General features: G+C 42.6%; 1 protein-coding gene across 3 annotated transcripts in view; it reads right to left on the bottom strand.

Moving 5' to 3' along the window:
• Positions 1–14,628, bottom strand: part of LOC125456096 (interleukin-15-like) — a 58,391-nt gene extending 43,763 nt beyond the window's left edge. For 2 of the 3 annotated variants that reach the window (XM_048538807.2, XM_048538836.2), the window contains exon 1: positions 13,829–14,628. The gene's annotated coding sequence lies outside the window, so the exon portion shown is untranslated. The remainder of the gene's footprint in view (positions 1–13,828) is intronic. The other variant, XM_048538817.2, reaches the window with a different exon arrangement.
• Between the last annotated feature and the right edge of the window lie 1,178 nt (positions 14,629–15,806).

Here is a 15,806-nt window from a genome sequence, read left to right as displayed (position 1 = left end):
GAACACAGCAGGCCAAGCAGCGTAAGAGGAACAGGAAGGCTGTCATTTTGAAGGGTCTAGGCCCGAAGTGTCAGCCTTCTTGCTCCTCTGATGCTATTTAGCCTGCTGTGCTCATCCAGTTCTACACCATGTTATCTCTGTAACTTTTGGAGTCCTATTTCAGTTTGTAATTTTGCAAGAAATTGAACTAAAATCAGTTATGATTTATGATTGTTCCACAGTCCCCTCCTCCCTTCCAAAAGAAATTCCTGTACCTGCTTCAAATCTAATGGAATTTAAGCATTTTTGTCATCATATTGCATCATGTCACAGCCGCATGGAAAGTTGATGTGCCATTTCTGGTCTAATCCACCCATTACTTTAAACTGATTTATTTTCTTCCCTTATTTAACCAGAGGCTAAAGGATTCCAGTCAATCTACCTGCTAAGATTACAATAAATAATTGTTGCATTTTTCCCCTTAGGCTCAAATGTGGACATAGTTACACAATTAAAACTTTGCAAAGACTGTAGTTAAGTGCAGTTACAATAAACCTCCTGCAATCATGCTTTCATACCATTTTTTGTATTATTTATTTTCTCTCCAGTGCTTTTCACCAATATGCTCCAGTAGCTGGTAGCACAGACTATAAGAGGATACCAAGATATATCTTTTTGATAAGAGTTCTAAGAGTGGGTTGTGTCAGAAGGAGATTCTAGATGCAAAGAACAGGAGAGATTTGGCACAGCAAAGTGTTTAAACAGCAGGGTTCTCATTGTTCCTTTGGACCAAGAAGTATACCTCAAGATTGGTTAGTTAGGTCACCCACAATTTGATTTAAAGGGGTCTCACAGCTGTTATTATTCAGTCTGAGCTCACTTCCACACATGATTAGCATCACATTAGTAATCATTAATTCTTAAGTTCAATTATTAATTATTAATTATCCCACTAAAGTTTGACATCCTTTAACATTGTTTTAAATTGGCATATTTCATTTCCTGATTTTAAGTGGCTTACAAGAGCTTCAGTCTGGGAACCATTGCTCCCGCTAAGCTCGCAAACCAGAAATCTCATCTTGTGACACGATGGATGGGTACCGCTTCCACGGCTCCTAGTTTGGGAAGCCTTGGTCCATTACCTTCCAAATTTAGTTCACTGTTCAAGGGTTTTTCTTTCAAGAGTTACTTTGGATTTTCACTGTTCATTATGCATTTATTTTACTGCAGCTTTAAATTTCTCAATGTCAGAACTAGATTCAACATTATCTAGATATAAATATCATCATACTTAAACATTATCAATGTCTGACCAACATTTATATAAACTTCATTTTCTGTTTGCAAATACATCTTCATTTCAATGCACCTAGAAATCAAATGACTCAAATTATTTGAGAACTATCAATTTCAGACAAAAAGCTCCTTTGAAGAAGGGGATAACCTACAAAGTATTTTGTGGGAAACTGTGATGGCCAGCACTTGAAACTTCAACAGAAACAAGCCACAGCCCAACCAGAACTCATTGATACTTATCCTTCATGTCAACCCTATTTTTAACTTCATGCGCTTGCCCTGTTCCTATATCCCTATATTCTCCTTACCATGAATCATATACCTGCAATGGTTAGAACAAGGTCAGTCAAGGGCGCTTCATAGAACATGAATTCACGATTGGACCAGATTAACAGCTGCAATCAGGGAGCCCTGGCTGACATATATAAACAGGAGTGTCAGTTCTGTTCACTCTGAGAGCTGGCTCTGAGGAAGCCAGTATCAAGTACTATGCACGTGTAAATAAAGGGTGATTTGGCCTCTGTGGAGTTATGTCAATGCCCAACCTGCTCTTACACATTAATGCAAGTAAAGCCGGTCCTTAATATGATTCTGTCATGGCCTTATTAACTTCTGTCACAACATTTAAGGAAGGATTTCCCCATCCCTCGGGTAATGAATCATGCTAGGTATGATTACCTAAATCAGGCAAATGTCTAAAAATCAGATTTTCACCACCAAGTTAAACTTCTACAAGTAAACTCTCATTTGGTCACTTTCTTAACACTGGATGGTGAAAAGTTGATATACATATATATGCATCTCATTAATACCCCAAACACTTGAACTAACTTCTTCTTCCCAAATAACTTCCATTCGATTGAGATATTCAATACTTCATTAATTCAACTGCAGAAACCAAGCATGAAGCTCTCGGATATCTGCTCAAGTGAGTACACAGCTTTCACTTCCTCTAATGATATCTTTACAATATTCCTTCCCCTCACTTTTGTGGAAGCAACTACAACTGCATTGGGCACCACCATGTTCCCTAACATACCACTTGGCCCTGGAATATCTGTACCCAACTGATTAATAACAATGCACTAGCTACAGCTTCTCAAGTGGTACTTCGGCACAGGTGGAAAGGCAGGCAAGTATGGGTGTAAAACATAATGAAGAGTCAATGTGAAAGGGGCGTACATGTTGAAGTCTAATATGGTGTTGATGTGATGCATGTGCCAACAGCACGGTAATATATGAGAAGGAGAATGCTCACTGAGGTGAGGGCAGACTCCAGTCATTCAGGGGCCAGTCCATGGGCTGGGCCATTTCTACTCTAGCAGACAGGCCACAGTCAAGCAGTTGGTCTAGTGCAAGTCCAGGGATTCATGCCATTGCAATCTAGTGACAGTTTTCCTGTCAAAAAAATTCAGTCTGGGCTTCACAGGGATTGTCTGAGCCGTGCTCTATTTTGTCCTTTCTTTACAGAGGATCTCAACACAGTGCAGTGTATGAGGCAGACCTTCCACTATGATTACCTCCCCACCTGGTATCCTTCACTTTTGCTCTCAGTCACCCATCCATAGGACTATCGAAAAGTTACGGTGTTAAACAAGACCATTTAGCCCATCGATTCTGCACCAGCAGAATAAACTAGCTTTTTAAAATTTCATTCACAGGAGGAGGGTATTGCTGGCTACACCAGCATTTACTGCCCATTCCCAATTGCTCAGATGGCAATTAAGAGACAACTACATTACTGCGGGTCTGGAGTCACATGTAGGCCAGACCAGATTAGGACAGAGGTCTCTTTCCCTAAAGGATATTAGTGAATCGGATGGGTTTTTACAACAGTTGACAATTATTCATGGTCATCATTCGAGTCCTAATTCCAGATTTTCATTGAATTCAAACTCTCCATCTGCCATAGTGGGACTCAAACCCAGGTTCCCAGTACATTATCTTGGTCAAAGCATCGTTAATTGATAATACCACTAGGCCACTGCCTCCACACTGCTGCCCAATTTAGTCTTACTTTCCAGCACGAAGTCCAGGTTACAGTGTTTCAAGTGCAGATCCAGATTTCTTTCAAAAGTGTTGAGAATTTCCACCACAACCATCAACTTGCAGGATTCCTAGCTTCTGATAAGGTCATGAGCCCACAGTATTTATTTGGCTAGTCCAGTTCAGTTTCTGGTCAATGGTAATCTCAGGATGTTGATAATCGGGGACTCATTTATAGTTATCGCACTGGATGAGGAATGACGGTTAGATTCTGTAATTGCCTGGCACTTGTATAGCAGGAATGTTACTTGCTACTTCTCAGTCCAAACTTGGATATTGTTTTTTCTGATGAAGTGTCTAGGCCCGAGACATCAGCTTTTGTGCTCCTAAGATGCTGCTTGGCCTGCTGTGTTCATCCAGCTCCACACTTTGTTATCTCTATTGTCAACATCTTGCTGCAATTGAATATGACTGTGTCAGTATCTCAGCAGTTGCAAATGCCACTGAATATTTTCCAGTCATCAGCAATATCCTCACTCTTCACCTTATGATGGAGGGAAGATCATTGATGAAACCGATGAAGACAGTTGGACCAAGGACACTACCAGCAAGGCCCTTTTGTGGCACATGGTAATGTACCTACCGCTAAGCCAGGAGGCTTGAATTCAAATCCTACCTACTCCAGAACTGTGTAATAACATTCCTGTAGAGCTTGATTGGAAAAAAAACTATACACTGAGGAACTAAGGGGCTGTTGTGGTGCAGACCATCTGATTCACTAATATCCTTTAGGGAAGGAGACCTCTGTCCTCACCTGGTCTGCAGACTCCTAAGTAAGGAGTCCTGGCTTCAAGTCTCACCTGCTCTACAGGTGTGCCATAATATGTCTTTCACAGCCACCACACCAATGCCCCCATAACCTCTTTAACTAGATTCTCATTTGAAGGTAGAGATGAACTAATCATACGTGGTAATTAAAGTAACCACCCCGGTAGGCAGTGCTTCTTCATTATTAATCAATTAGTAACTTAACCAGTTAATTTGGTGGTGGCTATAAAAAAAGACAGCAGAGTTCTTACAGGCACCATGGGGACTGAGGTACATTATCTCCCCCTCCAAGACCACTCTAAATTTGTCTTTCCCTTGTTTTCCTCACCTTTTTGATTTCAGTTCTTGTTGCATTGCATCTGGCAGACACTGCTTGTTAATTATGATCATTAGTTGTTTGAATTAGTTAATTTGAAGGTAGGTTTTCAAAAGAAAAAAGGGCTGTTGTGGTGCAGTGATAATGTTGCTACCACTGAGCCTTGAGGTCTGAGTTCAATTCCCACATACTCCAGAAGTGTGTCAGAACAGTTTGGTTAAAAATATTACTCTCAGTGTCTTTAGAGACAGAGGCACTGCAGGGAGTGAGGTGCTTTATTTCCTCTTCCAACTCCATTTTGATTTAGACCCCTCCCCCTTGCCTGTAATGTCTTGTATTGCCTTTAATGGGCTTTGCATGTACGTTATTCAATCACAAACACAGGCAATTTACTGGTGATAGTTATTGGATGAAAAAGAATACCACCAATGTTTTGGTGAATGGGAAAATAATGTTCTATTGTGTGTAAGAACACTTCTGGATACAAAAAAATCAAAAAGAAAATGTTCTCAGGGCTCTTGTGGCTCAATGGTTTACTTTTGAGTTGGAAGGCCCAATGTTTAAATCCCACCTGCTCCAGAGATATGTCGCAAAATGTCTGAACAGAATGATTAAAGTAAAAAGCTGGGTTTGTGACTTAGGTGAGCAGTGCTTGTATTTTTTTTTCTCTCTTTATTTATACCCACAAGGGTCATCACACACAACTCTGTGACTTGCCCATCACCAAAATCACCGTGACTCTTTTCTTGTTTACCTATTTAAAACACTAACTACTATCAGTAAACACCCGTGTAGCCAATTAGGTATTGAAAAGCAAAACCCATGATGGACAACGTGAACAATCAAAGGTGAGGGAATGAGCAGAAGGGGCTAAATCAAAATGGAGTTGGAGGGGGAAAATAAAGCACTGTTATATCCCATGGTACCCACCTTGCTCTAAAGGTATCAATAGCTTTGAGGGCAGTGCTTGTAATGTGTTAATTATGTAATTGATAAAATGGGTGATTTGATGATGAGTTTAAAACCAAAACAGCCTTTTTGTTAATGTTTGATAACTTGTCACCTGGTGATTCACTAAATAGCTGGTGATACTTTTGCTATTTTTGATCAATTTCTTCAGTCACATTAGTGACACACCTCTGAAGCAAGTGGGATTTGTACATAGACAATGTATTCCAGAGTTAGGGCTACTTGCAGTGTTTTAAACTTTTTAAGAAGCTGGGCTCTTAAATTTGCTGAATTGACATATTGATGGTAAGTTCTTAAACTTCAAAAAAAGCTGGGTTCTCATGACTATCTTGTGCTACAGTGGTCATTTCCCTATCTCTGAGCTAGAAGAAGCAACTTCAAGTCCCACTCGCTCCAGAATACCATCTCTGAATAGGTTGATTAGAAAGCACCTTACACTACCTTCTAGGTAGGTTCCTTATTTAGTCTGGCCAATGAACCAGCAGGAACTGGAGGCCAAAGTCTCCATTTGCCTAGAGTGCTGTGCTAGACTACTCTGAATGCTATCTTACAGGTCTTAGAGTAGATTTGTAGCTCGGGTTGTGGATGTTGTGGCTGGTTGGCTCGCCGCGCTCGTTCATTGTTCTGCAGATATTTCACTTCCCTGCTGGGTAACATCATCAGTGCAGCCTCCGATGAAGCACCGTTGTGTTTTGCTGCCTGTTATTTAAAGTCTAGTATCCGTTGAGCTGAATTACCCCACTTCCGGTTTTCCTTCGCAATGGACGGGATACGGGGTCTAGCTCTATGTGTTTATTGATGGCTTTCTTAGTGGAGTACCAGAATTCTAGGAATTCCCGTGCTTGTCTCTGCTTTGCCTGTCCCAGGATCCTGGTGTTGTCCCAATCAAATTGGTGGTTTTCCTTATCCATGTGGATGGAGATGAGTGAGTATGAGTCATTTTTTTTGTAGCCAATTGATGTTTGTGTACCCATGTGGTTAATCTCCTTCCTGTTTGCCTAATGTAGTGTTTGTCGCAGTCTTTGCAGGCAATCTTGTATATGACACTGTCCCTGTCTATAGTGGATAGTGGGTCTTTGGTCCAGGTGAGCAGTTGGCGTAGGGTTGATGTGGGTTTATGTGCTACTCTGATGCCCAGTGATCGTAGGAGCCTTTTGGTCAGTTCAGATGTGTTCCTGATGTAAGGTAGCATGCAGGGTGTGTCAGGGCACGTAGTATCTGCCTGGTGTCGTTCTTGTGATAGGCATCTTCTGACCCACTTTATTGAGTATCCATTGTCTTTGAATACTTGTTCCTCAGAGTAGCACACAAACCCACATAAACCCTATGCCAACTGTTCACCCAGACCAAAGACCCACTACCCACTATGGACAGGGCCAATGTTATATACAAGATTGCCTGCAAAGATTGTGACAAACACTACACTGGACAATCAGGAAGGAGGTTAACCACAAGAGTACATGAACATCAAGTGGCAACAAAAAGACACACCCAATACTAACTCATCTCCATCCACATGGATAAGGAAAACCACCAATATGATTGGGACAACACCAGGATCCTGGGACAGGCAAAGCAGAGACAAGCACGGGAATTCCGAGCAGCATGGTACTTCACTAAGAAAGCCATCAATAAACACATAGAGCTAGACCCCATATCCAGTCCATTGCGAAGGAAAACTGGAAGTGGGGTAATTCAGCTCAATGGATACCAGAGTTTAAGTAACGGGCGGGAAAATGCATCAGCGCTTCAACGGAGGCTGCAATGATGACGTTATCCAGCAGCATAATGAAATGTCTGCGGAACAACAAACCGGCTTGGACAGCCAACCAACCATAGTTATCTTACGGGGCTTGAGCACTAGTCATAAGCTGGAAGGTGGCCTCGATGCTGTGATACTATGTGGTTCCTTTAACTTCTCATCCTGAAAGATCAGAAGATGGTGGATCAAGATACACTGAGTCACTGCAGAGTACGAGAGTCCCCCCATGGAGGACGGCAGTCAGTCACAAATATGCCTCCATAATCAGGTGGTGACTTTCCACCTTCATACCTTACAACAGTACCTTCACATCAAACCTCCTCTCAAGCTCCTGGTCAGGGCTGTGAGCATCTTTAGGTCTCCCTCAGACACTGCCTGCCATTTGGCAGGACTAGATCAATGTCTGGAACATGGACGGCTGGCTCATGTCAGGTCTTCTCAACATCAGTTCTACCAGCTGCTACAAAGCCTCTACTCAGAAATCTGCACCTTCACCATCGCGGGCTCCTGCGGCAGGCGGAGGAGATAACTTTGGTGCAGGCAGGGAGGGGTGACCACAGTCAGGAACGTGCTGGGTGGTAGAAGCCAGAATTGGCAAACAGGGTGGTGGTGAATGCCCAGCTCACAGCCAATTCTATTAGCTGATCGAACACGCAGGTGCTCGGACTCAACAGAGGTCATTCTAATGTGCAGCAGGGTCCGGCCTGCATGTTCCCCTTCTCATACAAACTTTCACATCAGACCTGGGGCTCCAGAGCTGCCTTCAGGACTTAATGGACAACAGCCTGAGCCATGTCATGGAAATGCTCTCTGCATCCTTCCGCCTGGTTTGAGGGGGTTTCCAGTCTGGCTGCTGCTGTACACCATCCACTTCTCCTTTATTCAGAATCCGGGCACACTGTAACTTTCTGTTTTACCACCAGACAGGGATCCCCAGTGGAGGGCTCTCTAAACTGGAGTCCCCCCGCTTTCCAAAAGGGACCCGAGATGGAGGATGTTGCATGCAGCAGTCCTGTACAATTGCAGACTACAGTGGTTCACAGTCCATTTGTTTATTTTGTTGTGCTGTGGATTAAATGGACCATGTATTTACTAGTGGTGGGTGATTACACCCTTTCTAATTGTTTAAAAAAGACTTTTGCTATTGTTTTGATTGTACTTTAGCCTCATGCTCCTGGTCTTTGGCACTGTGCAGAGGTGGGTAGTCAAGTCAGGGGATCTGCTCATGGGCTTGGCCAGTGCAACTTTCAACAGGGCCAGGCAGCAGACAGTGGAGGGGGTCATAGTCCCTGACTGCCTTCCACTCTTCTGCAGCAATGTTCATTCCAGGTATCCTTGGCGAGGAAGCAGGCGACGTCCACCAATACTTAAAATTCTGAAGTTTTCAGAGACAGTTGAGCACTGTGGGAGCTGGAGTTCATCATTCAACCCTCCAACTCTATTTTAATTTAGTTCCCTCCTATTTCCTTGCCGTTCCCTTTTGTTTTATGGTTACACTCGCTCTGGTGAGTAAAGCTTGATAATTGTTTGCTTAATTTGTAACAAGTGTGATTTGATGGTGGCAATAAAAGATATCCGAGGTCCATAAGAGTATCATTGGACAGAAAGAAAAAGTATATAAACAGATAAATAAACAAGGTCTTGGGTTCTCATGGGGATCTTGTACCACAATATTTGTGTCCCTATCTCTGAGTCAAAATATTCAAGTCCCATTGTGCCACATGTGTTTCATAAGATGTCCAACATGCTGTTTAAATAAAAGAGCTGGGTATTTCCCCATGGGATGTTGGCTTCTTGTAATGTCTTCTAGTCAGGGAAAGGGTCAAAACTGATGTTTCTGCTAAACTATGGGTTTCTAAACAAAACTCTGACAAGACCATTCTGTCATGAAATAACGTACTGCACCAAATCTGTAATGTAAACATTAGAAGGAGAGCTTGAAAGTTTTGTTTTGCAGCAGACTGTCTGTCATTGCTATGCAATTTTCATAAATTACAGTGTGTTTATCAGGAGAATATGTTTTTCTTCCATCCATACACACAAGTGTTGCTAATAAGGACAGTATTTACTACCCATCTCTAATTGCATTTGAGAAGGTGATTAACCACATTCTTGGATATAACTAAATAAAGATTTTACTAAACCACTTTGACAGCAGTTAAGACATAACCACACTGCTGTGGGTTTCGAACCATATTATTGCCAGACTGAGTACAAACGACCTTTCCTGATGAATGTTTACAAACCAGAAGACTTTTTACATCAATCTATAGTTTTGGTGTCAGCACTACCGACATAAGCATTTTATTCCAGATTTTCTTCAATTTTATTTAGATTTTCTCCGCTGCTATTTAAGTCATGTCCTGCATTACTAGAGTGGGTTTTTGGACTGGTCCAGTAATATATCCATTACCCACCGCACTCCTGAAAACAGAATCTATGTTGCATTTTCCATCTTGGTCTTACCAAGCCATCTATTGTCGGGTATAGAATTGCTACCCCGAAAAAAAACGCCAAGTTTCTTCTGGAATCCTGAAACTTAAGTTCTCCTTCAAACAATCATTTTGATTTAAAATGACATGCAGTATGTGTTTCTGCAACAAAAAAAACTGGCTGCCATAATGTGGGCAGCAGACATCAAGTGTAATTCCAGCACGAGGAGATATCACTTTCCTTATGTGGAAGAATCCACCAGATAATTTTAATCATTTTTGTAATATGTGAAGTCACACTTTGGCATGTTAGTATTTTCATTTTCTCAAAACACGCTGCTGTTGGGGCTTTCTGCAATCACAGAGTGCATTTAACTTCACTCGGCCATCTCCGTTAAGTTCTCTTTGTGTTGCGATTGTAGGGTTGGGAGAATGGGAAACTCCACATTGCAACTTTTCCTGTCTGTTAATTTGGTGGACATTCCAGGACAAGAAATTCTATTTTGGAACTTTCTATAGCCTACAGTAAGTTCTAAAATAGATGTCATTAAGCACATAAAGCACATTAAAAGTTAAAAAAAACGCTTCACAGTTTATAGCTCCTGGATTTTATGCCCTGTCAAACTGGGCTTGCTAGTGCAGTACTGCGAGTCGCAAGTGTTGAATTACAATGCTCCCATTGCTATGAGTGTGGATGAACTAGAGATGCAGGTTATGGTAAGCACATCAGTGCAATTTCATGCTTGTGCTGTTATAGAAAATGTCAGTACAAGACATCAAGTAAGCTTTTAAAGGAAAGTAAAGACTTGGAGGTTGGAAATTTGAGGATTATGGATATATTGAGTAAGCCTTCCCCGTATTAATATCTCAAGGAGTCTCATTTTGAGAAATTCAATTTTACAGCCCATGAAACCCAGAACTAGATATTACACAGTATTCAGCTACATTATCAGGCATTTTAACTGAATAATGTCACATTATGTCTTGGATTCTCCCCTCAAGAAATGCAAAGGGAGTAAATTGATTTAGCTCCTGAACGAGCATCAAATTGAAAGCAAAACTAAAGTATGAAGTTCTTCCTCTTCACCCCGCAAAAGAATAGGAATGAGCAAAGATAGACAAGAGTCAAGAGGGGTTAAAATATGTATTCTGGTTTGTTTATTCAAAGCAATTATGCAGCACAATCGGGGTAATTTTATAAAAAAAACTATAATGCTCACATGCCAAAACCTGAGGCATTATGAAAATTGTTAAAACGTTATGTTGCTTCTTCCATGTACAATTATAGACACAGCCACTAAAAAGAATTATAGAATTGTTACAATTTAGAAAGAGGCAACATAGCCCATGGTGACTGCACCAGCTCTCCAAATCAGCATCTCAGATACCACTTTCCTGCCATCTCCTATAACCTTACTCATTGTTTCTTTACAAATAACAGCCCAATTCCCCGTTGCATGTCTCAACTGAACCTGATTCTACCACACTTTGAGGCATTGCATTCCACACCCAATCATTCACTGTGTGAAGATTTTCCCTCCTTATCACTCTTGCTTCTTTCACTAATTATTATCGGTACCCTCTCGTTCTCAGTTCTTTCATGAGCAGAAACATTTTATGCTCAATTAGTGTGAAGAATTCAAAATCTTGTATATTTTTTACAATCAGATCTCCTTTCAGCCTTCACTTCTCCATCAAGAACAATCTCAGCTTCTATTAAAAAAAAAGCTGAAAGAATTACGAATACTGGAAATCCAGTGTTCCAGTACCAGTTTCTACAACAATCCTCAATTTCTCAACCCTGGAAATATTCTATTAACCCCCTTTTGCACTTTCTCCAATACCTTCAGATACTTTCTAAAAGGCAGCTCCCAGAACTTCGGTTGAGGCCAAACTAATGTTCAACGTAATTTTTTGAACTTTTCTCTGAGTTAGTAAAGATTTAGGATACTAGATGCTTAAGAAACTGCTCTCTCAACCTGATCTGTAACTTCAAATAGTTTGTGCAAATGTGCATCCAGATCCTTTTGTTCCTTTAGAATTGTATCCTTTATTTTATGTTGTCTCTTCATGTTCTTCATACCAAAATTCATGACCTCGCATTTTTGCACATTGATCTTCATGTACAATTCATCCACCCTTTTGTCTAGGCTCTTTTGAAGTTCTACACAACCTTCCACTCAGCTTAAAATGTTTCCAAGTTTTGTAACTTGTGCCCTGTGCACCAAGGTCTAAAGTGCTAATACATGTTGGAAAAAGCAAGAGTCTACCACAGAGCTGGGAACTCTACCATTGAACATGCCCCAGCCCTCAAAACATGCATTAATTAACCATTGTTCTCTATTATCACCCAGTCAACTTTTATAGAGTCATACAGCGTGGAAACAGACCCTTTGGTCCATCTTGTCCACATTGACCAGATATCCCAATCTTAACCCAGACCCATTTGCTAGCGTTTGGCCCACATCCCTCTAAACCTTTCCTATTTTGTATCCATCCAGATGCCTTTTAAATGTTATAATTGTACCAGCCTGCACCAGTTCCCCTGGCAACTTGTTCCATATATGCATCACCACCTGTGTGAAAAGGTTGCCCCTTAGGTCCTTTTTAAATGTTTCCCCACTAACCTTAAACCTATGCCCTCTAGTTTTGGACTCCCTTACCCTGGGAAAGTCATTGGCAATTCAACTTATCCATGCCCGTCTTGTTTTATAAATCTCTACAAGGTCACCCGGCAGATTCTGTCACTCCAGGGTGAACAGACCCAGCATCTTCAACCTGTGCCTATAACTCATACCATCCACCCTTGTAAATCTTTTCTGCACCCTTTCAAGTTTAGCAACATCCTTTCTATAGAAGCACAACCAGAATTCCAGAATTGTGTGCCGTACTCTAAACGTGGCCTCACCTGTGTCCTGTGCAGTCACAACATGACGTCCCAACTCATACATGCAGTGCTCCGACCAATAAAGGCAAGTGTGCCAAATGCCTTCCTCACCATGCTGTCCACCTGTGACTCCACTTTCAAGGAACTATGCACATGCACTCTTAGGTCTCTTTGTCTGGTAAGACTCACAGGGCCCTACCATTAAGTGTATAAGTCCGGCCCTGATTTGCCTTTCCAAAGCGCAGTACCTCACATTTATCTAAATTAAGCTCCATCTGCCACTCCTCAGCCCAAACGCTCATCTGATCAAGGTCCCATTGTAACAGGAGGTAACCTTCTTCACCGTCCACAATTCCACCGATTTTGGTGTCATCTGCAAAAGTATTCACCACGCCATCTATATTCACATCTAAATCACTGACAAAATAAATGACGAAAAGCAGTGGACCCAGCAGTGTTGGTGGCACACCTCTGGTCATGGGCCTCCAGTCTGAAAAGCAACCCTCTACGATCGCCCTTTGTCTCCTACCTTCAAGCCAATTTTGCATCCAATTTGCTAGCTTCCCCTGGATCCCATGTGATCTAACCTCACTAACCAGTCCAGTGAACGGAACCCTGCATCCACTTGTCACTGGCCCTTTTATTCCATGAGCTAACACTTTGGTCCCATATCTGTTGTGCACGCTCCCTAATGTTAAAATTATCCTCAGCACCCCCTTCCTATGTCAGCCGGTCTGACCGCTGGAGAAACACGCATTGCACTTATTTGAAACGGGATATTTAAATAAAAATGACTGTTGGAAGGGGAGAGAGGCTAAGTTTCATAACAACTCTTGCTAAAGTCTGGATATTTTCGAAACAACCTGTTCAGAGATAGCAATAACACATCTCTAGAGTGGATGAGACTTGAACCCAAGGCCTCCTGGCTCGGAAGTAGGGTCACTGCCACCACAGACGATGTTAGTTGTGGGAACAAATTGAAACCTTAACACAAGCTAAAACAGAACAGGAAAGCGTGCAGCATTGAAAGCTGACTGGCTTCAGCGCGCTTGTCATTAGGTGCCCGGGAGAGACTGAGAAAAATAAATGCCCACAATTTGCCTCGACCAGGCCCCTCGCCGATCCTAAGCACAAGAGCGATCACCCACTGCCGAGTGCTCCATGGAAAAACCCTCAAGAGTTTCCGAGCGCCTGCTGGCCCGGGAGGCGAGGAATTATAATACACGGTACAAGTTTACAACAGAAATCAGCTCAATTAGGCAAGGAAAGCGTGCGGTTGACATTTAGTTTTCATTTCGTGCCTTTCGGGACAAAACAGAAGCGTCAACTGGAGAACAAAATGTTATTTTCCCCCCCAACGCGTAGCGAGTCACCTGTGTGAACAGAGCGAACTGCATAAGCGACAACCTGGAGAAAGTTAAAGCGAAGATGCACACGAGTGGGTTCATTCGCCCCCTTCACACCGACTTCACGCCAGGGGCCGCAGTGACCGCAGGCCGGTGTTCATGGTGTTGCCGGCTGTTCCTGTGAATCTCGGCGGCGCTGCTACTGTCGGTGTCAGGATGGGTCTTCAGCAACGGAGGGCAAGCTCCTAACTCTCTCTCACTCACGCAAACAGCACACACAAATGGGCCGCTCGGACACTGAGGAAAGGAGACAAGCGCCAAGTCAAGGTGGCTCCGCAGCTCAATAGGAAGAGGCTGGTGAACTGCAGCTGGAGACAGCCTGTGTATGTAGTCAGCGGCAGTCTGTTTGTCTGTCTGCCCCCACTCAGACACTTGTGAAAGAGAAAGTTCAAAATGCAAACCAAAGTCGAGGAAGCCTGAAATATCACGTATCGCGACCAGACGCAACTGCGCGTGTGCCTGCTTCCACCGGTTCCTTCACCAGTCACAGTGCTGATAGGCAGGTCCTGAACTCTTCTGACTCAATAAAACCGTAAGGCTGCGGGCGCTGGAAATGTGAAATTGAAGCAAAGTTAGCGGGTCTCGCAGCACCTATGGGGAAAGAGACAGAGAGCGAAACAGCAAAGGGTCACGAACAAAAACAGAAGTTGCTGGAAAAGCTCAGCATCTGTGCAGAGAAATCAGAGTTAACGTTTCGGGTCCGGTGATCCTTCTTCAGAGCAAAGAAGGATATCTGGACGCGGGAAAGGGCTTTTCTCGTGAACTCTCTTTCTCGCTGCGTATCCTGCTGAGTATTTACACCATTTTCATTTCTCATCTCAGATTTCCAACATAGGAAAAAGAACTGTTTCTGTCCTTCCATCGTCTGTTTGATCTTCACCCCGAATGAAGCGACTGGAACATTATATGAGAGGCACTAGTCAAATGCACAGTGTTGTTTTTGAACGGTTGATGTCCGAGCCAGTTTATTTTCTTCATTGTTGTAGATTGATCGCAATCGCTGGGCACCCAGTGTCGAGTTTGATATCATGTGAAATTAAAGGGAAGCTCAGCAATTCATATTTTCATTTGTTGAAACAACAGCTGGTCATGTAGTACGGGGTGTGTGTGGAGACAGAGCAAAGCTTGTTGACCGTTCTGTGAACCGAGAAATTTGAACCGTTCCGTGAGAGAAACGGGCCGGGGGCGGGGGAGGCGGACTAAACGCTGTTTGCGGATCTAACCTCTGCAAGTGGCTTGCTCCCTAACTTAAAGTTTGATGATTCAGTCTGTGGTTGAAACAAAAAAAAGCAGAAAGGGGAGTTTATTTTTGTTTAAAAAGGAAACAAAATCACCCTTGATTCTCCTCAGTACAGACACGAGCGAGATTTTAGTAAGAGATACTGCCGATGCTGGAGAATCTGAGATAAAGCGGACCAGGCAACATCAGAGGAGCAGGAAAGCTGATGTTTCGGGTCTAGACACTTCTTCAGAAAAGATTCCAGACCAAATCAGCTTTCCTACTCCGCTGATGCTGCTTGGCCTGCTGTGTTCATCCAGCTCTACACCCTTGTTATCTCGAGTCTTTTTTTAAAATTAGCTCTCAAACCATGTTTAATAGTCAAGGAAGCTGAAAATATCTGTGTCAAAATGAAAAATCGGCCAGTTATCAGTTATGTATGTGACAACCCTTTTAGGTGACTGTACTTGCTCTTAAGCTGCATTTCTACCTGAAAATTGACTAACCAACGTTATTTTAGCATGACCCTGAAATTATTGTACATTTGTACAAGGGTCGTTTAGTGTGTTTAGCGTTCTAAAACCCAGATTACTTAACTGACAAGATAACAAAGTGTGGAGATGGATGAACACAGCAGGCCAAGCAGCATCTCAGCAGCAAGTCATCTCCTGAGATGCTGCTTGGCCTGCTGTGTTCATCCATCTCCACACTTCGTTATCTTGGATT

The sequence above is a fragment of the Stegostoma tigrinum genome, chromosome 1, assembly GCF_030684315.1.
Source record: "Stegostoma tigrinum isolate sSteTig4 chromosome 1, sSteTig4.hap1, whole genome shotgun sequence".
Classification (NCBI taxonomy): domain Eukaryota; kingdom Metazoa; phylum Chordata; class Chondrichthyes; order Orectolobiformes; family Stegostomatidae; genus Stegostoma; species Stegostoma tigrinum.
This window is presented reverse-complemented; position numbering and strand designations above follow the sequence as displayed.